Source organism: Crocuta crocuta, unplaced genomic scaffold (assembly GCF_008692635.1).
Source record: "Crocuta crocuta isolate KB4526 unplaced genomic scaffold, BGI_CrCroc_1.0 scaffold517, whole genome shotgun sequence".
NCBI classification, from domain to species: domain Eukaryota; kingdom Metazoa; phylum Chordata; class Mammalia; order Carnivora; family Hyaenidae; genus Crocuta; species Crocuta crocuta.
Window position 1 is genome coordinate 1,380,659 of NW_027529607.1, and position 25,968 is coordinate 1,406,626.

The 25,968-nt window shown below is 34.7% G+C and overlaps 1 long non-coding RNA gene across 1 annotated transcript; it reads left to right on the plus strand.

Annotated features, from left to right (window-relative positions):
• Nucleotides 1–5,078: 5,078 nt before the first annotated feature.
• LOC144229831 (uncharacterized) lies at nt 5,079–25,182 on the plus strand. The gene is made up of 4 exons (XR_013334618.1): nt 5,079–5,128; nt 5,999–6,081; nt 6,320–6,412; nt 25,097–25,182. It is a non-coding gene; the product is annotated as an uncharacterized LOC144229831 (long non-coding RNA).
• Nucleotides 25,183–25,968: the final 786 nt, after the last annotated feature.

A 25,968-nucleotide genomic window follows, 5' to 3' on the forward strand; every position in this document is an offset into this window, starting at 1 on the left:
ATTTTAAACAATTTTAAAAATTAAAGTCCCAAATGATAGTAATGAGAAGCCAAGAGTTTTTAGGAAAGGTTTTAGAGATTTAAGAAGCATCTGTTTTCATTCTCTTCCCCTAGGCCTCTTCTAAGCAGTAGCTAAGTACAATTTATTCTGTTTTCTAAAGGCTTTCTCCAATCTCTCCTCCTCTCCACTGCCCATAGCTGCCACTTCAGTTTAGTTTAACGTCATAGCTACCCAAGTTCCACAATTACCTTCTATTTTGTCCCTCAGAATCCAGTCTTAGTCTCCTTGATACATTCTCCTCATTCTGCCACAAAGCAAACTAGATCATGTCACTCCTCTGCTATTTTAATACCGTCTCTTTTCCTTACTTCAAATCAAACTTCTTAATATGTTTTTAAGTTACCATTTACTGTGTGTTCCTGTTCAATTACTTACCAATTTCATCTTCCCTGTCCTTCAACACCATCTCCCATTCGAAAACTCCCAAATATAAATTGCAGGCACCTCCACTTCCATCTCCCCATGTTCTAACCTCTTGACCTTGGCCCAGGTTTCTTTTGGCAAACATGCTTCCTTTAATCTGACTAACCTCTAAGCATCCTAGATATAGATCTAGTTTTGATATCAGTCACTTACCCATCAATACATCTAGTTCCTTTCCAGTAAACTATGGAAACATAACTGGCCTATGACAACATCTTTCATTTGGTTTCATTTAACCCAAATCAAGTGTAGAGTTTAAAACTGCATCAAAGTTCACTTTGATTTTCCATTTAAAAATGATTTTTAAAAAATTCTTTACAGCATTTAGTATTATTGTTTTCCTATAGTTATTTCTCTACAAATCTAATCTTTTCTTATCTGTACAGTTCATGTTATCATCTCTGCTTTTTCTGCTTTTTGCCTTTTTATGATTTTTCTTTAATTAATGACATCCATTTAAAATTTAAATCATTTTTTCTAGCGTGTAAGCAATTTTACCAGGTCATATCCTGAAAATGTCAAATAGTTTATTCAGAAACCATAGATTATTTTTGGCCATATAATATTTGCAAAGAAACACCAAAAAACATGATGTCCTTTTCTATGGCATATGTTAACACAATTTTAACTAAAAAGAGACATTTCATGAATAAAAACCTTTTCCCCCAAATATACTGAAAAGATCAGAACATACTGACATTACATTTTATTGGTATTCATGGAAAAAGGTGACATAGTTTAACAATGTAAAACTTGATCTATTTCTTATTTTCCCCATTGAATATAATATCACTAGTTTTACTCTAACATTATTCAGAATAACCATTCATGAAAAATATCCACAGAAAAGACTGCAGTAGGACACTGTCCACATCTATTATAACATACACAATTTTCTCCCTTTTTTATATAGCAGAAAGATTTGATTTAAAGGAGAATGAAATCTGATCTCACGATTCGTGAGTTCAGCCCTGCATCTGGCTCTGCATTGATGGCATGAAGCTTGCTCGAGATTCTGTCTCTCATTCTCTCTGCTCTCCCCAGCTTGTGCTCTCTCTTATCTCTCTCAAAATAAATAAATAAACTTAAAAAAAAGTGAATGGAATATATCTATTGTCTGCTAAATACACCAAGCTCAAATTCTTATTTTTTTTTTTTTTACAAATAGTTTATTGTCAAATTAGTTTCACCAAGCTCATATTCTGAGGAGCATGAGCTTTTAAAGAACATAAAAGTTTCTTCTGAAATGTTCTATGAGGAATATGATCAGCTGAATTTTCCCCAGAGAGATAACTAGTAATATTCCACTTTTGTTGAGAGGAATTTCAAATGTTGGAAAAAAAGTTTAAATAAAAAAATAAAAAGAAATGCATGGTTAATATTCCACTTTTGTTGAGAGGAATTTCAAATGTTGGAAAAAAAGTTTAAATAAAAAAATAAAAAGAAATGCATGGTTAAGATTGCATTCAGATTTAAGATGTTAGACATTACATACTAATCCTGTGGCACTGGATCCATTAGGAAACATGGGTGTGGGCGACAGAGAAAGAGCCATTTATATTATCTCCATTTCAGAAGTAAAGCAATGGAATCTTGGAAAGCTTTCATCCACTATGGAGTTAGTTAAGTATAGAAGCAATATTCAAACCTATATCTGTCTAATTCTCTAGCCTATGACTTGAAACAACACACACTTCCCACCACTGATTGCACACATAGTGATTTTATTCTAATACTTTATTTAAAAATCTTATATATCATATTTTTTAACTACATTATTCTACTATTAAGACATAGTGGTTAGCTAATTACTTCAATTAACAATTATATTAGAATGACTAATAGGGATTCAAAATAAATAATTAAACAAAAATCTCTAACACTTTGCTGTCTAACCAGTGTGTCAGGACACAATGCTGGGTCACAGTCAGAAGATGAACAAGGAAATGGGGTCCTGGAGGCACCTTGCTGTCTAGGATTCACCTGCTGTTGCTGTATAATAGGGAAATGTACAGATTTGGGACTGGAAAGATCTGTTGAAGAGGGACTTTCAGGGGATTTGGGAAACAGGTATTGGCCAACCAGAGTAAAATTTTAGTAGTTTTTAAAATTTTTTTATTAAATTAATTTTTTAATATTTATTTATTTTTGAGAGAGAGAGAGAATGTGAGCTGGGGAAGGGGCAGAGAGAGGGAGACACAGAATCTGAAGGTGGCTCCAGGCTCTGAGCTGTCAGCACAGAGACCGACACAGGGCTGGAACCCACAAACCATTAGATCGTGACCTGAGCTGAAGTCAGATGCTTAACCGACTGAGCCACCAAGGCGCTACTAGAATTTTAATATTTTAATAAAAGATGTGCCCATTCAAAAAGCATGCTGAATCTTTATCAGCCTGGTTTTAGGTGTGCTGAGATACTGATCATGTCAGTATCTAAGGCTGGACCAGTAGGTAGGGACTGGATAGCCAGTTGTTTCATGCCTGGAGCCCCGGTCATAGTCTCCTCTAGGCAAAAGCAGCCTACGTCAGGAACCTCACTAGGCCATAGTAATGCTATTTTTCTCTGTCTAGCCTAATGGCATAATCTGTGAAGAACGTTTTTAAGTCAAAGTGGAACTGTATCACCCACTACTTTATGCAATCATTATTTTTTAGCTAAATTAGGTAACATGCTTTATTATATTTATCTGAATGTGTAGCATTGTTGCCGATGTTGTTTATTAAGCAGAATAACAGGTGAGGCAAGAAGCTCAGGTTCAAAATTTAGCTTCCTTAAAGTCCTTTGTGAATGTAGAATATAATTTTAATCCTTTAAAGTTATATATTGTCTCATCAGTAAAAGGAGGGACTGTAAAGGATTTATTTATTCAGTTAACAATGATGTGTTGAGGTTTTGCTAATCTTTAAAATGCCCTGTCTCTATGGAATCAGAAACTTACGCATTTGGAAAAGGGAGCTAATTGTAAAAGAAGCATTTGAAAAAAATTCAAAATCCTATGTTAACAAATTCTTTAGGAGAGTTGGATTGTTATTGGAGAAACAGGCGAATAAAGGAATCCAAGTGCAGGAGTCAAGCATAACTCAGGTTTCAACTTAAGTTTTCACATTTAGTTGCCAAAACAAATAATTTCATCTATCTAATCTTCAACTTTTTTGAAGATATTTGCAAATGATATAGCAGATAAAGGGTTAGTACCAAAATTTATAAAGAACTTATGAAACTCAACACCCAAAAAACATACAATCCAGCAAAGAAATGGGCAAAAAACATGATTAGACACTCTTCCAAGGAAGATATGGCTAACAGACACATGAAAAAATACTCATCATCATTCCTCATCAGGGAAATACAAATCAAAACCACAATGAGATACCTCCTCACACCTGTCAGAATGGCTAACATTAACAACTCAGGCAACAGCAGATGCTGGTGGGGATGCAGAGAAAGAGGAACTCTTTTGCACTGCTGGTGGGCCTGAAAGCTGGTGCAGCCCCTCTGGAAAACAGTATGGAGGTTCCTCAAACAGTTAAAAATATAACTACCCTATGACCCAGCAATTGCACTACTAGGTATTTATCCAAGGGATACAGATGTGCTGTTCCAAAGGGGCTTATGCACCCCAATGTTTATAGCAGCACTATTGACAATAGCCAAAGTATGGAAAGGACTCAAATATCCATCAACCAATGAGTGGACAAAGAAGTGGTATATATATGTATATATGGATATGGATACATATGCATATATATGTGTGTGTGTGTATATATATATATATATATATTCAAAAGAGTATTACTCAGCAATCAAAAAGAAATGAAATCTTGCCATTTGCAGCAATGTGGATAGAACTAGATGGTATTATGCTAAGTGAAATTAGTCAGAGAAAGACAACTATCATATGACTTCACTCAGATGTGGCATTTAAGATACAAAACAGGTGAAAATAAGGGAAGGGAAGCAAAAATAATATAAAAACAGGGAGGGGGACAAAACTCTTAAATATAGAGAACAAACAGTGTTGTTGCTGGAGGGGCTGTGGGTGGGGTGATGGGCTAAATAGGTAAGGGACATTAAGGAAGACACTTGCTGGGATGAGCATTGGATGTTATATATAAAGAATGAATATGGGAATATAGGAAGGGGATGAATTAGTGGAATCCACTCCTGAAATCATTATTGCACTATATGCTAACTAACTTGGATTAAATTATTTAAAAAATTAAAATAGAAGAAAAAGAAAAAGAAAGAAATTGAATTAGAAGAGTGCATACCGGCCGTTGTCTGACCCAATCCCCCTGGCTGGCCTCATTTGGTGCTGTACTGCAAGACAGCCAGGCTCTGGCCACCCACCAAGGCAGCTGGTTTATGCTGATCTCCTCCGCCCACAGAGCCAGGAGCTCGGGCTGGCCACCACAGCTGTGCAGACGACACTGACGGCAGTGGGGACACCTCTGCCAGTGTGAGAGGTTCAGTCTGCGTGTGATGGGTTGGCCCTGGCGCCTGCTCCCATAATGCAGTGCATGGTGCATCGTTGCTGAGAGACCATTGTGGCTTCAGCGAAGCTGTGAAATTCACCTGTCGCTCAGCTGGAGAACATGGGCAGCTTTCTGATATCACCACCTTCTGCCACCACCACCTTTCCGGGTCAGTAGTGAGCAATGTCAGCATACACAGCGCATTCCTGTCACTTAGGGAAATCAAAGTCACGATTTACAGTTTATAAGCATATTTTCATGCTTCATTCTTTGAAAGTGAGAGCTGAGGAGAGGGGAGGAAAGTTTGTGAAAATTGTAGTAGGTGATAAGCTGTCACCTGCCTAAGGTGTCGCCGCTTCCGAGAGAAACTAACCTCTTTGTGGTACTAGAACAAGGTCACTGGATTAAAAAACAAAAACAAGGGTGCCTGGGTGGCTCAGTGAGTTAAGTGTCTGACTCTTGATTTCTGTTCAGCTCATGATCTCAGGGTCCTGAGATCCAGCCCCATGTGTGTGTCCATACTTAGTAAAGAGTCTCTCTTTCCTATCCAAAAATATATAAATGAAAAGCCTAAAGCAAAATGGACTATGTCCTCTTTCAAGCTGCCACAGCCATACTGGAAGCAATTGTCTAAAAGTGGATTCTTCTGGAAAAAGCTAACATCGAGTCACTGTGAACATTTCTTTAACCTAGATCTAACCTCCTAAAGTACGATCGAAAACAGGTTCTATTTGCAGTAGCATTAATTGTAAAATGAGGGTTGTTAGATAAATCTGTTAACTACAAAAGCATTTTCCATGAAGTCAGCCAGGTGATAAGTAGTGGCAATCCCGCTGTACAAACTAGGGTCCTGTTTTATTCTAACTGCACTATTGAATGAATACTCAAGTTCAAGTAACATGGGCAACATTGGACTGACTATGGGATTACAGAAGAGTTTTTCAGGAAAAAGACCTTTGTCACATCTTCACGGTAACTGTTGAAGTACATAAATTGTTTAAAGATTGTAAACACCCCCACCCCATATCCCGGCACACAGGAACAAGAGACAGAAGCACACTCATGCTACATTTGGAGCCCCTGCACTATAACATGGATGGCAGAGAAATTGTGGAAAACATGGTAGGAGAAATTATTTGGCCCATATCAATAAAATCTCAGAATAACCCATTTTCAAATGCATGTTGTAAACCTTGACTGTTTAGAAAGTAATATTTTAATGTTTGATGTGTCAAATAATAAATTACAACTCCTATTGAAACCATGTACCATTAAAGTTTATCTTAACATTAAAGCAGTCTAGCACAATTGTTACAGTTCCTGGTATGTAACTTGCACCAAATACTGTTTTATTGTAAAGGTTGTGACCCTTCCAGGAAGAGGATCATTCACATCCATGCTGGAATCTCCCTGTCTTTTTTGTTAGTTAAGAAAAGAACTAAATGTAAGCAAGGTAAGTTAAAAATATCTCCACTACTTAGTGGACCTAGAGATACAGAGGTTGTAATGTGCTTCATTGTAAACAGCCTTCATAAACGACCTTGAGTCTGAGGACTCCCTGGTGGCTCATTTAGTTAGGTTAGGTATAGGACTTTGGCTCAGGTCATGATCTCACAGTTCGTGGGTTTGAGCCCCGCATCGGGCTCTGTGCTGACAGCTCAGAGCCTGGATTCTGCTTCAGATTCTGTGTCTCCCTCTCCCTTTGTCCCTACCCACTCTCTCTCTCTCTCTCTCTCTCCCTCTCTCAAAAAATAAATAAACAATAAAAAATAATTTAAATAAATGGCCTTGAGTCTGCAAGTGAGGCTATTTTGGCCTTCAAATATGAATAGTTACATAAAAAATTAAACTAGCTAAACCAGACCATATAAACACTTAAAAGAAGATGTAATAGCTTAGAGTTATCACTTGACACTTGACGTATTTTATTACTTCTTTCCATTCCCAATAGGTAATTACTCCATTGTAATGTTAAAATTCAGGCTTATAAATGCTGTTTATAAGACTATAAAGAGTTTTTTTTTTCTCTCTGTAATCTCTCTTCTTTGTCTTGGCAGCCAGCTCAGTCTCTCACCATGAGAAAGAGACAGACATCAGCAATATGTGGTGAAACAAGATTTAAAAAATAGAATATTCTCTAAAATAAGATAGTTTTAATGTTAATTACTCATAATTACTCAAACTTTTCATTGAAATTCATCCAATGAATTAAAGAATAGTTGACTTGAAATTAGACAGTGTTTGAAAGTATTCTATCTTGAAAAATACATAGTTATGTATATTTTTGTAGATTGGATAGGCTATGCCTAAATTTTACCAATACAATTTAACAAAAAAAAAAGTACTAACTTATTTTCTCATAAATTTATACCTAGGTTGTCAGAAGATTCTGTCACACCACTCTGCTGCCATTCCCTGCTGGTTACATGAAATTAACAAAATTGATTTGCTGAAATATTGTTCAGATATTCTTGAAAGTCTTTGAGTATGAGGGGATGGTCTATGAGAAAAGAACACAATTATCATGTAGATTTTAAGCTCCCATACTTACTAGGTATGTGATTTGGATAAGATAAACCCTCTGAACCTTAATTTCCACATTTTAAAAATACGGAATAAATTTACTGCATAAAGATCATATGTAGATTACATTAGATGATGTCAGTCCCTCTTACACAGAGCCTGATACCTAGTAGACACTGGAGGTTTTCTTCTACTCTATTGTTGAGAATATTAGTGAGTAAATCTGTGTCTAATAGGGAAGAAATGTAGGAGCTTTTGCGGGTGTATATTATTATTATTATAGTATTGATTAGATTCTGGATGGCAACTGAAGATACTAACAACAGATATCAGCCACTTCTCATGTGTAACATTGATGGGTGCTTAGTTTACATGTTTAGCTACATTCTCATTTAATTTTGTAGACAGAATTAAATTCTTGTACCCATTTGCACTATCCAAATAAATAAGGGATTAATTGAAAGTGGAATGTTAATTAATTCTTTAATTAAGAAATATCCTTAGTTTAGATTTATTTAGGTTTCCAAAATAATATGAATTTGCTGGTTGAATTGTCTCCCTTTAAGGACCTGTAGTCCCTTATATAAGGAAACAACATTCCCTGTTCTGGATAATTCTAAAAATGTCAATATCTATTTCTATTTTTTAAATCAGGGATTAAAAAAATTATTACCCCATCATCAAAGACTTACACAGTGTCCAGTGTCATGGCCCTTTATATTCATTGAAGTTACACAATTCCATTTACAAATCAGTATTTTAGAAGATATCTGTGACCCCATGATGAGATTTGAAAGACCAGTAATCTATGACTATGGATTATTTAATTTGTATATTGATAGCTCATCCTTTCCTATTGCTGAGTGGCATTTCATTATGGATGTGCCCCCATTTGTTTATCCATTTCCCAGGTGAGGGGCACTTGGGATGTTTCCCACTGTGAGTGATTTGAATAAGACTGTTATATACATACATAGGTATCTGTGTGAACATAGATTTTTTTACCCTTGGATAAATATCCAGAAGTGAAATGTCTGGAATGCATACATAATTATATGCTTGACTTTATAAAAACCTACCACATTATTTTTCATAATGGTTGTATCATTTTGTATATTGACCAGTTATATGTGAGATTTCAAGTCTGATTTATTCCACCTATGACCTTAACCCAAACTCCATCCCATTAATATCTCTTGAAACTTCCTTCCTATTACAAATAATATAATAAAGCTTGTAGAATAAAAAGATCTTATTTTTTTTCCTAACTGAACCTAGAAATTTGCTAAAGATGTTACTGATATTAAAGGCCCTCTTTATTAGAGGGCCACACACCATCACTTACATACACTATCAGAAAAAAACAGTTAAGCATGTGTGGAGGTGAGGGAATCAGCATTACTTTGTTACTCAGTGCCACTCCTGAACCTTTACTCCTCTACTCTCATGTAAAAAAAAAAAAAAAAAAAAAAAAAATCATGTATGAAGCTCATCTCAATTAGTCTACTCCACTAATATCTTGCCTCCTATCATTTCCCCATAATAATCAAGGTCTTATACATTTATCTTCTAGTTTCCTTTTCTTTCCTGAATTCTATCGCCATAATTTCCATGATTGTCATTAGGTTAATCACCAAGTATTTCGGTTTCTCCTCCTTCTGGGCACATTAGGATAATATGCAAGTTTCCCTGTTCTAACAGAAAAGCTGTGAGCAGAAGTGCTCTGCCACTTCCTAGTCAGGCAATTTAATTGCTGATTTGTGATACTCTAGAGTATTCTTTCCCACTAGTATGTCAACAAGCAATAATTGAAATTATGGCTAAAAAAATTGAGATGATGGTTACTGCTTCAGCTAGATTCCTAAATGGTTATGAAAAATTGAACACATAAGCAGACTTGTCAAGGACTAGTAGTATGAGTGAAATATAAACTTTTGTTGTTTTAAGCAACTGAATTACACATATTGGTAAGGCAGCGTAAATTGGCCTATTCAGCTACTGAGTAATGTAATGTAGAAAAGAATTAACATATGTAGTATTGGTTTATAAACTGACTATAGGTGGTGAACAACTATTAGGATAAACTGGAAGGATGGTGATCCATATTATACAATGGCAAAATAATGAAATTCTTACCTATGATAGGAAATGTATTTTATGAACTTATAGAGCTAGAAAAGAGCTTGGTTAACAAAGTGCTAGTGTGTGTTGGCTATAGCTGACCAATTACTACAAGAAAGAGATGATCTCTGAAAATCTTTGTATGGTAGCAAATAGAGCTTCTACTAAACCATAAGAAACATCACATGATCAGGAAAAAAATATATTATTTTAAGTCACTGAGATACTGGGGCTGTCGGCCACCTCTACTTACTTATCTTAGCCTACTCTGACAGGCATGCTTGAAAAACTCAATGCCTAATTAGATAATCCAATCTACCATTGTCTTCATTCAGAAAGTCATTCTTGTGGCCTTACAATGCTCCTTTTTATAAGCCAAATTTGTTTTACCTAAGAAATCTTAAACTTAGTTTTCTTGTTAAACATAACTTTACTGTTTGGAAGAATTCTATTTCTAAATATTTTTTCATTTTGTGGAATAATTTTTTTCGTATTGTAGTATCCTGTGCTATCAGTAAGTTTGTCCTTCGATTCTGTTCAGTTATTTAGTCTATTATTTCTCTGAAATTGACAGCCCTCGTCTCTCACTGAAACATAAAAGCTTCCTATTTTGGCCCTTATAAACGTCTTTATTTTTTTCATTGTGCACATTTGTCTGTCTGCTGCTCTGCAACCCCTCCAGCATGACAATGACAAAGTTGAATTTAGCTCAAGCCCTGTGATCCTGAAAAACATTACAATTAAATAAACCCCTTACCCCTCCCATACCTTTGTTTTCCAGGAATGGGGCACAGCAAAGTATCATTCTTCCCCATGTGACTTAAGTAAAACTCAAGAATATTTCATTTGCTTATCTATGAGGCGGCTGGATACAGACCCCATGAATTGCCACTCTTTGCCTCATAACTGATTAGTGAATTATTTGAACACATTGACTAATCTGGATGAAACATCTGCTATTTTGACTTGACCAAACTTCAGTTAAGGCTCTTTCCTACTTCCTGCTGCCTGGACTCTGACCCCCTGGTCCCCACCTTGAGTCAGCATACAATACCTTCTCAACAGCCCCTCCAGAACATAAACTGAGGGAAAAACATTTCCTATTCAATTAGCTGATTGTAACAGCTTTTTATCCCACTTACCCATACCAATTCTTTCTAATCTTGTTCAGCCCCTCCCTACTTAAAAAAGCCCTTTTGCCTTGCATTTGAGATATTTGCAGATCTTGCAGTGAGTGTGTTCTTCCTATTAGAATAGCTCTCCTCCGGCTTGCCTCCTGCAATAATCCTTTCAAGTTTTTTTTCATTTACACCCTGATTTATTTTTTGACACCAAATACACCTTTTGACAAAATTATCACAGTTTCTGAACTGTTATTTCATATATCGAAGTAATGTAAACGTTTTCACAAAAAATAAAGGAATTCTAATGAGAAATTTAAATACTCAAATTTAGCATGCCATGTCCCCACAGAGGTTCTCTGATATTAGCCCCGCTTAGTTTGGTAACAGCAATTTTAGATAATGCCTTTTTTCATTCTTTGATCCAGATTCATTGTCCTTCCCTTTCCTCGGTGGCACAACCCTACAATCTCACTTGCCTGTAGAATTTTGTACGTACTATTGTCCATGCTAGGAATGTTGCCCCCCCAACTCTTCACTATCTCTTTTTCCTTGTCAAACTAAACACTCAGTATAGAAGTCAGTTCTTCTGAAGAACCTTCCTCAGACCTGTACATTTGTTTGCAGTCACTTTTTTATACTACCTCATTACTGAATACTTTCTCCACCAAGCCCTGAATTGTAATTGTGTCTTACTTGACAGGTGCAATGGTCATTCCTTTCAGGGGGGAAGAAATTACTAAGAAAGAATGCAGATAATACTACATTTTGCAAAGCCCAAGTTATTCAATCTAGAGTGCCCTTAGAAGGAATACAGTGGAAAAGTCCAGAATGGTTTGACATTATCAGTCTGGTCAACTCCTATGTGCCCCAATAATATGTGTTCAAGATAAGCTCCATTTCCTATGGATTTGCTCCTAATCTCCTGGAGAGAATACAATTGATTCTAATAACAATTTACACAGGCAGCAAAGTACAAATCTATATCAAGGGGAAAAGCTCCTAAAGGCAATCACATTTGAAAGATGTTACCTATTACCAGGCTCACAATAAAGAAATCTTTTTATATTATTATGCAGAGCAGTTAGAACCCTATTGAATGTTCCTGAATAGGATCTTGATTTTAACTTTGAACAGAGAAGACCTATTGAAATGTTTGATTCAAACAAGAGGTCTTTTTACTCCAAAGGTGAACTCAAGCAATACAGAGAGGTTACAGTGCTTTTTCACCTACCTCTTCTCTCTTTTTAAATGAATCTTTTCCTCAACAAAACTTTAAAATGTTGACAAACTTTAAATCTTTGTCCTAAGCTCTTTTCTATCTGCATTATTTCCTAATATGATCCAATTCAGAAGGGTATGTTTTAGTAAATATTCAGACTCTTATGTGTATTTTTTGAAAAAAAAATTTAACATTTATTTGTTTTTGAGGGACAGAGAGAGACAGAGGACCAGCAAGGGAGGGGCAGAGAGAAGGAGAGATACAGAATCTGAAGCAGGCTCCAGGCTCTGAACTATCAGCACAGGATCTGATGAGGGGCTCAAATCCACAACTGTGAGATCATGACCAGAGCCACCCAAGCACCCCTAGACTCTTAACATTTAAAAGAGAAACTGACAACTCTGTTTAAGTATGTTTTATAAATATTGATGTGTGAGTGTACTTAAATCAAAGTTGTAAATTCATATCCTTGGTATCTTTCTTTCTTAGTCATTTGCATAAAGATAAATAGCACTAAAGGCCCAATTGTACAAGAATCTTAGAGCAGAAGCAGACCCAAAACTTTGGATCTGAATCTTTTATATCTGGTGGTTTGGCTCCTTAGGAAATATTATACATAATTATAAATATAAAATTTAGATATAAAAGATAGTATTTGTTTGCAAAGAGAAAGTAGTTACCACAAAATCCAAGTGTAAAGAAGTTGATGGATACTATATATACCATTCCAAAATGTCATATGTCATCAGGGCAAGAATCAGATGCACATGCATTCAAATAATTTGGATGCCCAAAACAAGGGATGCTGGACTCAGACGTAAACTTTCTCTATAGTACTGAGAGATTATATACAAGAGGACAATAGCCAGACTATCATTTATCTATCTATCTATCTATCTATCTATCTATCTATCTATCTATCTATCTCTATCTCTATCTCTATCTCTATCTCTATCTCTATATCTCTATATCTATGTCTATATCCATATCTATATCATCTATATCTATATCTATATCTATCTAAAACATATATATGTAACTCTAACCCATAATCTGCAGTAATGAACCCAGGAAGTCAACCTACTATCTATAATAATCAGAATAGAAGTTAGGCTACCATACCTAGCAACCAGTTCTAGAGGCTACCTGATAATCCTTATATTATTTGCCCCCAAACAACTAGGCCTTGATTTATAACTGACAGCTCCTCTAAGTCTTATTTTCTTTTTCAACTTAGAACCAACTGGGGAAAGCCAAATATTGATTTTACTAAATATATAGGCTGCCTTGCTTCTATTAAGCTTCTCTGTGCCAACAGCCTTCAGTCAGAGCACACCTGCAGTCTTCTCTATATCCTAATATACAATCTTTCCCACCCTCTGCCTGCCTTTGAACCTCTGCCAAACTCAAGAATGGTGGCTGTCATGAGCACACTATGAAGGCTCACACACGATCTGTATCTTTCTACAATGTCAACTTTATTCAGTCATGAAGCAAGGTTAACATAATTATAAAGCAGATTTAGGATTCCAAACTCAATTATATTTCACCACGTGTTTAAACTTGGCTTCTTACACATCATAAGACCAGCTCCACAACAGAAACAAGATAGAACAGGGAGTAGGAAGTTAATGAACTAAACATGAGGACAGTCTATGAGCACACAGTTGAGATAAGGCCTTGGTCTGGTCCAGATCAGCTTCAGCACCTACTATGTATTATGTTGAAGCAGTGTAGGGTCTCTGTACTGTTCACAGTTCAACTGAACAGGTTCAGCTGTCTTTTTGATGTGGTCAGAGGTGAATGAATCAGTGTCAAGAAAATCTGACACTTTGCTCCAGAAATCTCCCATTATAAAGGGATTTAATCAGTCTTGAGGCTTTGCAGACCTCCTTTGTTTTCTGCTGGTTATCAGTTGTGAGTTTGTCCTCAAATGGTGCTGGTTTCAGAGGTAGCTGGTCTTAGCTTCTTGGCTGCTCACATCCCTGCTTGACATAAATTACTGCTTGACATGAGTGACTTCATCTTGCTTTCTACAGTGGCTGACTCCCTTGCTATAGCAAACTTTGAATAAATAGCCAATACCTGTTTTCATTTAAGTGGCCTGTGTTTATTTCTACAATATTGCTTCGAGTTCCCTAAAAACACAGGAATTCTAAAAAGAAAAGTTTTATTTCATGATTCTAATAAAAATAATTTAAATTTTCAATTCATCCATTGCCATGGCAAGTTCTGTTTCTGGCAGGTAAAAATTCCACTTTGGGTTCTTCATATATATCTTCATATTTTTCTGTTGATTTTAAGTGTTTTCCACGGTCTATCTTCTGACTCTGTTCATCTCAAACCTCTTTTTCCTTCACAAGGTCACACCTCCTGGGCACAATGCTAGGTGACTTAGCATAGTGGAAGGTACAACTTTTCTACAAGTCTTTTCTATATGACGACAGCCAGTGATAAATATATGTATAAGTAGCATTAGGCTATAACCAAACTAAATATAGTTCTTATTCATTTTTCATCAAAACTGGATCCCCCAGCAAAAAAAAAAAAGAAAGAAAGAAAAAGGAAAAAAGAAACAAAAAGGATTTTCCTCATTCCAATATCACCATAAACTAAGAGGAAATCTGATAGAGAAAAAATACGAGAGTGGAAAGTGATGGTAGATTTAACTAACATGCTAGTGTTAAAATATCTTATTTTTTGCAAATGTTACACAAATTTATACACACATTTCTAGCATTCTTCCCAAACTTTGGAACATGCCCATGAAAGAAGCGACCTAAAGGCTTAAACTGTATTACTTTCATAGTAAATACATTTCTGATATACCATAGTCATCTGACCTTTTGCCTTTCTTTACTCCCATACAATGATGGTTAATCTGTCAAAGAACATCCACATAGATCCAACTGGAAAGTTCATACGAATATCCCTTTGAGCAGAAGACTGGAGACTGTTTTGTGGGAAGAGTAGTTTGAGAAGGCAAAATCTGAGGCAGTGCATTAGACTACAATTGGACTGGGAACTAGAAGTAAGGAATTTCTCCAGGAGATAGTGCCCCAAAGCCCTGAGGGTTTATATGTTCATCTTACAGGCTCAATGTTGGGTTTTCTCTTTGGTGTGTTCTTCCTGCCTTTTAATACCAGTGTCCAATGCCATGATAGCCAAGTAACATGTACTTTGGAGAATTAAGAGAAAGATTTCTATTTTCCTGGGAGAAAAGTTAGTGAAGGACATTATAGTTTTTCTTGCTTCACTCCTATGAAGCCAGCACATTAGGGAACTGTTCCTACATTTCTAAGTAATAACTAAAACCAATGGAAGAGTGTTTCATAGTGTTGAGGCAAAAAGAACAGGAGATGCATACAAAAGAAACAGAAAATGACAGGAGAGACATACAAACAGTGGAGAACACAACAAGAGAGGAGGTGAAAAAATCTCTTCCCTAATGTAATATTTTATTGAGTTTTCCAGTGAATCAAGACATTACTACCCAAAAGGATAATTATAGTATTAACTACATTTGTTATCAATAAAGGAAATCATGGTGTATGTATGTAGGTAGTCCCTAAGTGCGTAAAAATTCGTAATGGATTTTCAGTACTATTTTTCTGTAACTAAAGCTACTGTTGGGATGCTGAGTGGCTCAGTCAGTTAGGCATTCGACTCTTGATTTTGGCTCAGATCATGATCTCACAGGCTCATGAGATTAAGCTCCATGTCAGGTTCTGAGTTACCAGCATGGAGCTTGCTTGGGATTCTCTCTCTCCCTCTCTCTCTCTCTGCCCTTCCCTGCTCTCTTTCTCATAAAATAAACAAATAAACTTCAAAAATATATTTAAAAAATTAAGCTCCTGTTAAACTTTAGCAAGCAGTAAGAGGTTATTCAATTTGCGTCAGTGGATACATTAAGCCTACTTTGATAACCTGTTTTATTTAACTCTTTATCAGTACCTCCTATGGTTGTCCCTGACAGTACATTTACTTGACTGTCTATACGATTAATCACATTCTTCAGCATTCCTCAGTTAGGTTAGGTTAAGATTAATTTCCTACACATTACTATATTCTCCCATGGTGACCAGCAGTGCTTGGGAACTTATTAAAAATGAAACTTTGAGGTTCCCTTCTCAGACCTACTATAACAAAATTCCTAGGGTGGAGCCCAGCAATCAGAGATTGGCCAAAACTCAAATGTCTCTGTCATGTTCTTAAATCTTTTTTACTATAACCATTCAGCCACAAGTATTCAACTACTATCCTTATTACTGTATCATTTTAATAAATGTCACACTAAAGCCAATATGATTTTCCAACATGAAAATCTAATTATATCACTAACCTGAGGGCTCTAAACATAATCTTTACTCCAGGATATACTTCATTGTCATTGATGCAATAATGCATGGAAACAAAAATAGGTTTGTAAAAATAAAGAGACAAAAGTATCGTTTTAAGTCAACTGAAAAAATACAGTTGGTGTAAGAGTTTCTGTTGATTTATATTTGATTATACTTGGTTCAAAATTTAAAATTATAATACAAATATATTTTTATTATAGTCACATATTCATACTTGAAAATATTTTGAAATAATATTATTTTATCCTTGGTTCTCAAATGGACTTAAATATCATATTATGTGACCTTATGAACTCAGGGCAAAACAAAACCAAGTTCAGTATATACCTAAGTGTAGCGAGGAACCTCCAATGATGAAGAAGAAAACATGGAAATACTTTAGGGAAGCCCTTTCCAAATTGTTAATGTTGGATATCTCACCAGAATTAGTAACCCTGTTTACTTTATGATTATCTAGTGAAGGTTTTACTCTAATATGGTTAACAATAATGGTTCTTCCACACACATTTCCCTTTGTAAAGTAAACCTTTGTCTCAGTCTCAAATAATTTAAACAAATAAGTTGTTTGATAAAATGAACAGAAAACCATCCAGCATACATTTAATTTGAGATTCAGAAGGAAGGAAAATGAAAGAGAATGTTAGCAGTGAAAATATATGAGGATATATTGATGAACATACCCCAAGACTGAAGAAAGACACCAATCCACAAATTCCAGAGTTTTATGAAAATTCCAGGTAGGATCCAGAAAAAAAAAAAAAAAAAATTCTGGGCCTAGACACAATATTGCAAAAAAACCAGACCATCAGAGAAAACAAAACCAGAAAATAGTCAATGAGAAATAAAAAGTGAATTGCCTTTAAAGGAACAACCACCAGACCAATAGTTATCTCCTCAACAATAATTGAAGCCAGAAGACAGTAGAGTGGTGTCTTTTAATGGGATAGAGATAAAGATGTTAACCTAGAAATCTATAGTAAGGAAAATGAGGTTTCTGTTTGTGTTTGTCATTGGCAGAATCTCACAAGCGGAATAAGTACTGGTTGAAACATTTGAAATGCAAGAAGAAATAAAGGCTTTTCTTAAACTGCTCAGACTAATATAACAAACCATCATAGGCTTGGTGGCTTAAGCAACAAAGCTATATTTCTTACAATTCTGGAAGCTTGAAAAGTCCAAGATCAAAGTGCTAGTAGATTCAGGATCTGTTGAGAATGTGCTTCCTGGTTTATAGACCTATCTTCTTCCTGGACCCTCATATGGAGGAATAGATAAGAAGGTTTCTTTTATAAAGGCATTAATACCATTCTTGAGGGTTCCAGCATTGTGACTTAATCACTTCTCAAATTCTACACCCACTAATATCATCACATGGGGGCTTAAAATTTTAGCATGGCTTTGGGTGGACATGAACATTTAGTCCATAATACTCAACCTTTATTCCTAGAATTCAGTGTACTAGATATCCTGCAAAAGCTTCCTGAAGTAGTTATCTACATAGAACCTGAATTTTTGATTCTGAGACTAGTTCAACAGCCTAGACTCCCATTGCCTTGGGTAATCAACATCAGCACTCTTGATATGCATTTATGCTCTGAGCCAAAGTATCCACCAGTATATGACTCTTAACTTTGACTCCCAATGATCAGATACAGAATGTTATTTGTTTACCTCTAAGAAAATACTTAGATTCTTTGGTATATTATATATCCTCTTCCTCTCTTGTAATTTATTTCCTAATCACCGAATTACCTCCCAAAGACCCCAACTCCTAACATCATCATATTGAGGATTAGGATTTTAACATATGAATTCGGGAGGGGAGTGAACATTCAGTTCATAAAAAGACCAAAGGAAGTTACAAGTATATACATAGCTAAGTCTCTCAAGCACTGATTTTATAAAACAATAAAAAATAACATTTCATGGGTGTAGTAGAATAAGTTGGAATTTAAATATTTGAAAACAATAGCATATAATTTCAAAAAATCTTGGTTTGTGTTGCAATATTCTGAAATATTTGTGTTTGAATAAATATATAAGTGTAAAAAATTAAGATAACATAAAAGATCAATAGGGCAAATAGAACAGACTATCATTGTATGCTTAAGTACAAATTTATGTCACTATCATGAATATATATGGAAATTTTTCAAAAGAGAAAATAAAAACAAAAAAGTTACATTCTATTAAGAAACACATAAAACTGGAAGATACTGAAAGTGTGAGAGTAAAATTGTAGAAAAAGTACACCAAGAAACTATCAATCATAGCAGACTGAGGCATTACCATGAGACAAGATACATTGTAAGATAACATAATTAGTTTAAATAAAGAGAATTATCACATAAGAAAAAGCAATGCAACATAAACTTAAGGCAGTTCTAAACTTGTATGGACTAATATAGATTAAAATATATACAGGAAAATATATTAGAAATATAAGATTTAGACAAAGTCTTAGTTCTTATTGAAGAAATATATATTCTTTAAGTTTCCATTTAGGCAGATAAAAACATTATTATCCATGAGCAAATCTATGCCCACAAATTTGTTAACTTAGATAAAATGGACCAATTCCTTCAAAGGCACAGTTTATCAAAAATCACACAAGAATAAATAGACAAGTTGAATAAGGCTGTATCTGTTAAAAAAGTAAGTCAATAATTAATGGCCCTCCAAAACAGAAAATACCAGCCCATGTGGGTTCACTAGTGAATTTTTTCAAACATTTAAGGAAGAAATTATACCAATTCTCTTTAATCTTTTTCAAAAGACAGAAAGATAGGGAATATTTCTTTTTTTTTTTTAAATATTTTTATTTATTTCTAGGAGAGAGAGAGAGAGAGACAGAGCGAGCAGGGGAGGGTCAGAGAGATAGGGAGACACAGACTCTGAAATAGGCTCCAGGCTCTGAGCTGGCAGTCAGCACAGACCCCGACGCGGGGCTCAAACCCACGAACCGCGAGATCATGACCTAAGGGAAAGTCGGACGCTTAACCGACTAAGCCACCCAGGCGCCCCGAATATTTATTAACCTATTCTATGAAGTGAGCATTATCCTAATACCAAAACTAGCAATAACTGTCAGGAACATACATGCAAAACTCCTCATCACAGTACTAACAAATCAAATCTAACATTGTATAAAAAGAATTATACATCAAGTGAACAAAAGGCTAGCTATAGACTGGGAGAAAGTATTCACAAAAGATACATCAGATAAAAGATTGTCATTCAAAGTTTGCTAAGTAGTATCAAAACTCAACAATCAGGAAACAAGCAACCTGATTAGAAAATGGGTGAGAGATCTTAACAGACACCTTGCCAAACATATGAAATTGACAAATAATCATATGAAAAAAATGCAAAATCAGGGAGATGCAAATAAAAACAAAAATGAGATACCACTGTATACCTACTAAGGTGACCCATATCTAGAACACTGACAACACTAAATGCTGGAGAGGACATGGAGCAACAGGAACTTTCATTCATTGCTGGTGTGAATGCAAATGGCACTGCCACTTTGAAAGATAGTTTGGTGGTTTCTAGAAAAATAAGCATATGCTTACCATATGATCCAACAATCATGCTCCTTGGCATTTGCCAAAAAAAAAAATTGAAAGTTTATGTCCATCAAAAAAAAAAAAATCATGTACCTGGATGTTTATAGCAGTTTTATTCATACTTGCCCAAACTTGGAAACAACTAAGATGGCCTTTAGTAGGTGAATGCATAAAGTGTGGTATGTCCACAAAATGGAATGTCATTCAGCACTAAAAAGAAATGAGCTATGAAGTCATGAAAAGGCACAGAAGAAATGTAAATACATGTTACTAAGTGAAATAAACCAATACTGAAAACTAAATAATACTGTATGATTCCAACCATATGACACTGGAGAAAGGAAAACTATAGAGACAATACAAACATACGTGTTAGTCAGAGGTTGAAGGGAAGAAAGGATGAATAGGCAAAATACAGAAGATTTAGAGCAGTGAAACTACTCTGTGCGATATTATAAAGGTGGACACATGCCCTTTTGAATTTGTCCAAATACATAGAATGCAAAACACCAAGAGGAAACTCTAATATAAACTATGAAGTATCAAAGTAGGTTAGCAATTGTAACACATGTACCACTGTGGTCGGGATATTGATAATGAGGGAGGTGATCTAGGCCTATGTGGGAGCAGGAGGTATATGGGAAATCTCTGTACCTTTTGCTGTGAACCTAAGTGACTCTTTTAAAGAAGTATTTTTTAAAAATTGCTAAGGGTACATACAGCCTGAATCACATAAATAACAAGTTCAGTCTTAAGTACCAGCATAAAATACAGAGTGAATAACTTAAGAAGACACTCTAATTTATAAAGAGAACATTTTAGAATATTGACAACATATAGGACCATAAAACAAATACAGCAGATGTCAAAGGGCTGAAATCATAGGCTTTATTCTCAACTTCAATATAATTAAGCAAAATATCAGTTCTAATTATATCCCGTCCCTAAGGAATACATAACAGTGCTTGGAGATTAAGATTCACACTTGAGGAATTCATCCAAATGCATTCCCCCTTTTCTCATTTGAACTTAAAATATTGCATAAATGGAACAGAAATACAAATACAGTATTTGGGTTATTGAGGTCTTTGTTATTTTTCTTTGGTTTTATAATTTCATTTTTTAAGTTTTTTTTTAGGTTATCCCAAGTATAGATATTTTGCATGTGCTCACTGTCTCATTTTGTCTTTAAATTAGTTCTTACTAATTAAAATACAGTTTTATTCTTTGATTTAAAAGATTAGAGGTTTGTAAATAAAGCATAATATATTTGAGAAGAGATTTTTGTAAAAATATTTTAATTGTGCTATCAGCAATTTTTCTGAATTGATAAAAAATTACAATTATCTTTATATTTTGTTTTTCTCTTTCTAAAAAAAGTAAGTTATTTTCTTTGAATGTGCATTTTTTTAAAAGTAACATTAGCCCTTTCTTTTTACTTAAGCTTTAGCCATATGCCATTAATTCTCATTGAGGCTAGTTTTTAGCCAGGATCATATTAAAGTATTGATTTTAGATGTTATCTTATTATCTTGCCAGATGGTATGAGAGTGAAATCTCATCTTGGGATCCTAAGAAATGAAATAACCTACTTTCCAGAAATAGAAGGCTGTTGCATAAGAACACTCTTTATAGATGTTTAATTTCTAATGATGTTAAAACATGAAAAACAAAATGTAGTTGAACTCCACTGAAAGTTAAGTATTTTAAATATGTCCCTGTCAAAAACTATATGGTAAGATTGAAATGACATTGTTACTACTCATTATGTCATCAGAAGTTTAAAAATGTAAGTAATACTATTTTACCATGAAACAACAAAGTCAATTAGACTACTAGTTTAAAATGGCATTTGACTTGAAGCCCCTTCTGTGATTTATTTTTTTTTTTATGGTACATCAGAACACAGAAATAAAGGTACAAATATGTCCCAGAATTTTCATTTACTAGAAGGAAGAAAGAGTTGGCCATTCACTAAAACAGTAGCAAACTGACCTTTTAACAGGAGGGGAATTCAAAAGAGCACCTTTCCTTTGTGAGTCTGCAATAACAGATTAGCGTATCAAGGGCTAAGGCTAACTAAAAATTATGTTTTTCACTTAAAGGAATACACCTCTGCCCTTCCTTTATTTTAAGATACTGAACAGTAAAGGGTAAGAAGAAGGAGTAATCCATAATGGCTGCTTGTGTTCTTGGAAATAGGGTCTCAAAGTACAATGGTAAAAGTGGTTGGCAGCAGGTTGGGGTGGGTGATCATTTTTAGTTTTTATTTTTTATTTACTTGTCTTTTTGAGTACAGTTGACATGCAGCATTACATTAGCTTCATGTGTACAACAGAGGTTCAACAAATCTATGTTATTCTATGCTTACCACAAATGGAGCTACCATCTATCACCATTCAATTTACCATAATACAATTGACTCTATTACATGCTGTACTGTACCTTTTATTCCCATTACTTATCCATTTTATAGCTGGAAGCCTGTTTCTCCCACTTCTCTTCACCGATTTTGCCCATCTCCTCACCCTTCTTCCCTCTGGTAACCATCAGTTTGTTCTCTGTGTTGATAAGTCTGATTATGCTTTGGGATGTTCATTTTTAACAGTTTCAATGATCAGAGAATAAGAAAATCCACTTCTGTAAGGCAGAGGCACTCTAGTAGATTACATCCACTCAGATGTAAGCTTATCAGATACCAGGTCCTGTACAACTCTTTGATTACATTAATGCATTACTCTCACATTAAATTTATGAATTAGATGCTATTGCTATCACTGGTTTACAAGTGGGAAAGTATGTAGAGTTAACGTAACCTGCCCCAAATTTCACAAGTAATATGGATTCTTGTTAAATACTGAGGATTAAATGCCTTTTTGCAGGTCAAACTGTTCTCCAGCAATAGATCTGATGTAGAAATATAGTCAGCATCCAAGTGGACAGAGCATAAATTTATGGAAAACCAAGTAGACTAGCTATTGGTAAAAATGTCTGGGTAGAAAAATAAGTACTTATTAAGGGAAAAAGATTTTATTCTGAATGTCCCAAAATAGAGAGTGTCCCTGGAAATGTATATAACGGGAAAACACTTTAAAAATTGGTAGCGTCTACAATATATAAAGAACATCTACAGCTCAGAACCAAAAGGAATAAATAATTGAATTAAAAAATGGGTGAAGGACCTGAAAATACATTTTTCCAAAGACATAAAGATAGGAAACACAAACATGAAAAGATGCTCAACATCACTAATCATTAGGGAAATGTAAATTAAGACCACAAGGAGATACTACCTTATATCTGTCAGAATGGTTACAATAAAAAAAAGACAAAAAATAACAAGTGTTGGGGAGGATGTGGAAAAAAAGGATCCAACCCTCTTACACTGTTGATGAGAATGCAAAGTAGTGTAGCCACTGTGGAAAACAGTATGAAGGTTCCTCAAAAAATTAAAAATAGAATTGCCATATGATCCAGTAAGTCTACTACTAGGTATTTACCCAAAGAATATAAAAACACTAATTGAAAAAGATACCCCCCTATGTTTATTGTAACATTATTTACAATAATGGAAGCAACCAAGTGTCCATTGATAGGTGAATGGGTAAAGAACATGTGGGGTATATACACTATGGAATATTATTCAGCCATAAAAAAGAATGAAATCTTTCCATTTGCAGCAACATGGATGCTCTAGAGGGTAAGTGACAAAAGTCAGTCAGAGAAAGTCAAGTACCACATGATTTCACTCATATGTGGAATTTGAGAAGTAATATAAATGAAAAAACAAAAAAGGAAATAAACAAAAAACAGACTCTTAAACACTGAGAACAAACTGATGGTTGCCAGAGTCAGAGGATGGATGAAGTAGATAAAAGAGATTAAGAGTACAGTCATCTTGATGAGCACCGAGAAATGTGTAGAATCATTGAATCATTATATTGGGCACCTGAAAATAACTTAACACTGTATGTTAACTATACTTGGGTAAATAAATTAATGGCATCTATCTGTTGGTGCAAAATAGCACAAAGATCATGAAAAAACATCAACATCAACGTTTATATAAGCATACTTGTAATTGTTTACTATAAAATACTGTAACTTAATAACAATATACAATTTACTGTTGCATTTAAATGTGACATTTAAATAATCTCCCCAGTACAATTGCAATATTAGCATTTTCTTTATTTTCTTACAGCTTACAAGCAGTCACAACACTAATGTTTTTGGATGGTTCTCTCAATTTATAACACACCACACTATTTTTTAAAAATCTGGGTTAATTGCTTTTTAGCTGATGAACTTGGTATTCTATTTTTGATAGTTATTTCAAAAGATTATTATTAATTAAAAGACATGTAAATCCTAAATAATCAATCCTTTAAAAATACTATCAACTTTAAATGTAATACCCATGGCAGTTATCTGTTAACAAGGCTTTTCTAATAGACATCATTTAGATAAACGAGTAAATATTATCACTCATAGTTTTCCCTCTCTAATATGCTTCCATATCATAGACTCTTGGGCTTAATAATTAGAGAGAGACCTGCTCACTCACCTGCATAATTTTCAATACATCTTGATCATTCTTAGCTTGAGCTTTCTCATCTCTAAAATATGTCCACATCTTAAATTACTGGGCTGTAATAATCACTAAGTGATGTAATGGAAATTATTTGGTCATTACATTGGAAACTCTCGACTTAGTTCTACCCAAGGAAACAATGAGGCATTCTTAAATTGTTCTGAGTGAGGGATGCATTGGATTTCCTTGAGAGGAATTTCTACAGAGTAAAAACTTGGTTACATGTGTAAACAATGAGTGTGCTTCTCATAGGATTTTATTAGGATTAAAGAAAAGCCTTCTTACCAGAGGTAAGAATTGCAAAAGTTGAAAGAGAATTGAATCTTGTTATACTATATGAATATAAGCTAAAGGATAAAATAGGCTTTAGAATGAATACAGGTTGGAACCTGTTATTGTATATCAAAAGAAGAGAAGCTGATGAAAACAATAATGTCAATAAACACTTATTACATGTCATCTAATATATAATGTCATTTTACCCCCCAAGCAAATAAAAAACACAAAAAGATATGACTTTTAGTCCATTTTTGCACATGATAAAATTGAAGCACAAAGAAGTAAAAAAATTGCCATGAAAATACAATGAGTAAGTGGTGAAGTATAATTTAAATGTCTTTATTTAGTTTGCACTTCCATAATGGACAGAATAAAATCAACAATGAAATACCTAGAAAAAGAATGAAAGAACAGTGTTCAGAAAGTCTTAGAATATGAAGGCATCAACAAAGTGAGTATGATACCAACTTATTCAAGAATGAGAGTAAGATTTTTTTTTCAATAATTGGGAGGGAAAGACTATCTGGGAAGTCTGGGTAGATGGAATTCTGGTAATTTAAATCATTTTTTTCTTCCTGATGATCAAGAAAAAGGAAAAAGCATTCTTTTTTATATATAGTTTATTTATTTTTGAGACAGAGAGAGACAGAGCATGAGTGGGCGACAGGCAGAGAGAGAGACACAGAATCTGAAATAGGCTCCAGGCTCTGAGCTGTCAGCACATAACCCGACGTGGGGCTTGAACCCACCAACCACGAGATCATGACCTGACCTGAAGTCGGACGCTTAACCAACTGAGCCACCCAGGCACCCTGGAAAAAGTATTCTTGATGAGAAAACATAATACTCTAAAAGAGAGATGAAGTCAAATCTGGACTGCAAAGAAACGTGAATACAATTGAGAATGATGAACTAATCATAAAACAAGAACTTGGGGTTGTGCAAGAAAGAATAAAGGAGAGTTTGGGGGGAAAAAGGGAATCTAAATACTTTCCCCTCGTACAAATTCTCTATCCCATAACGCTTACTCCTCTAACTCTTGCTCATACTTTAGATCTCAGGTTGAATGTCACATTTCCACATTAGATTCCCTTGAAACTAGCTCTGTTGAGTATTTCTCTTTAGCAACCTTACCACAACTGTAATTAAATAAGCCTTTTGCAATTAGACAAACCTTTATGTAATTACACATTATTAAAAGTTTCTTCTTTTCCAGGCT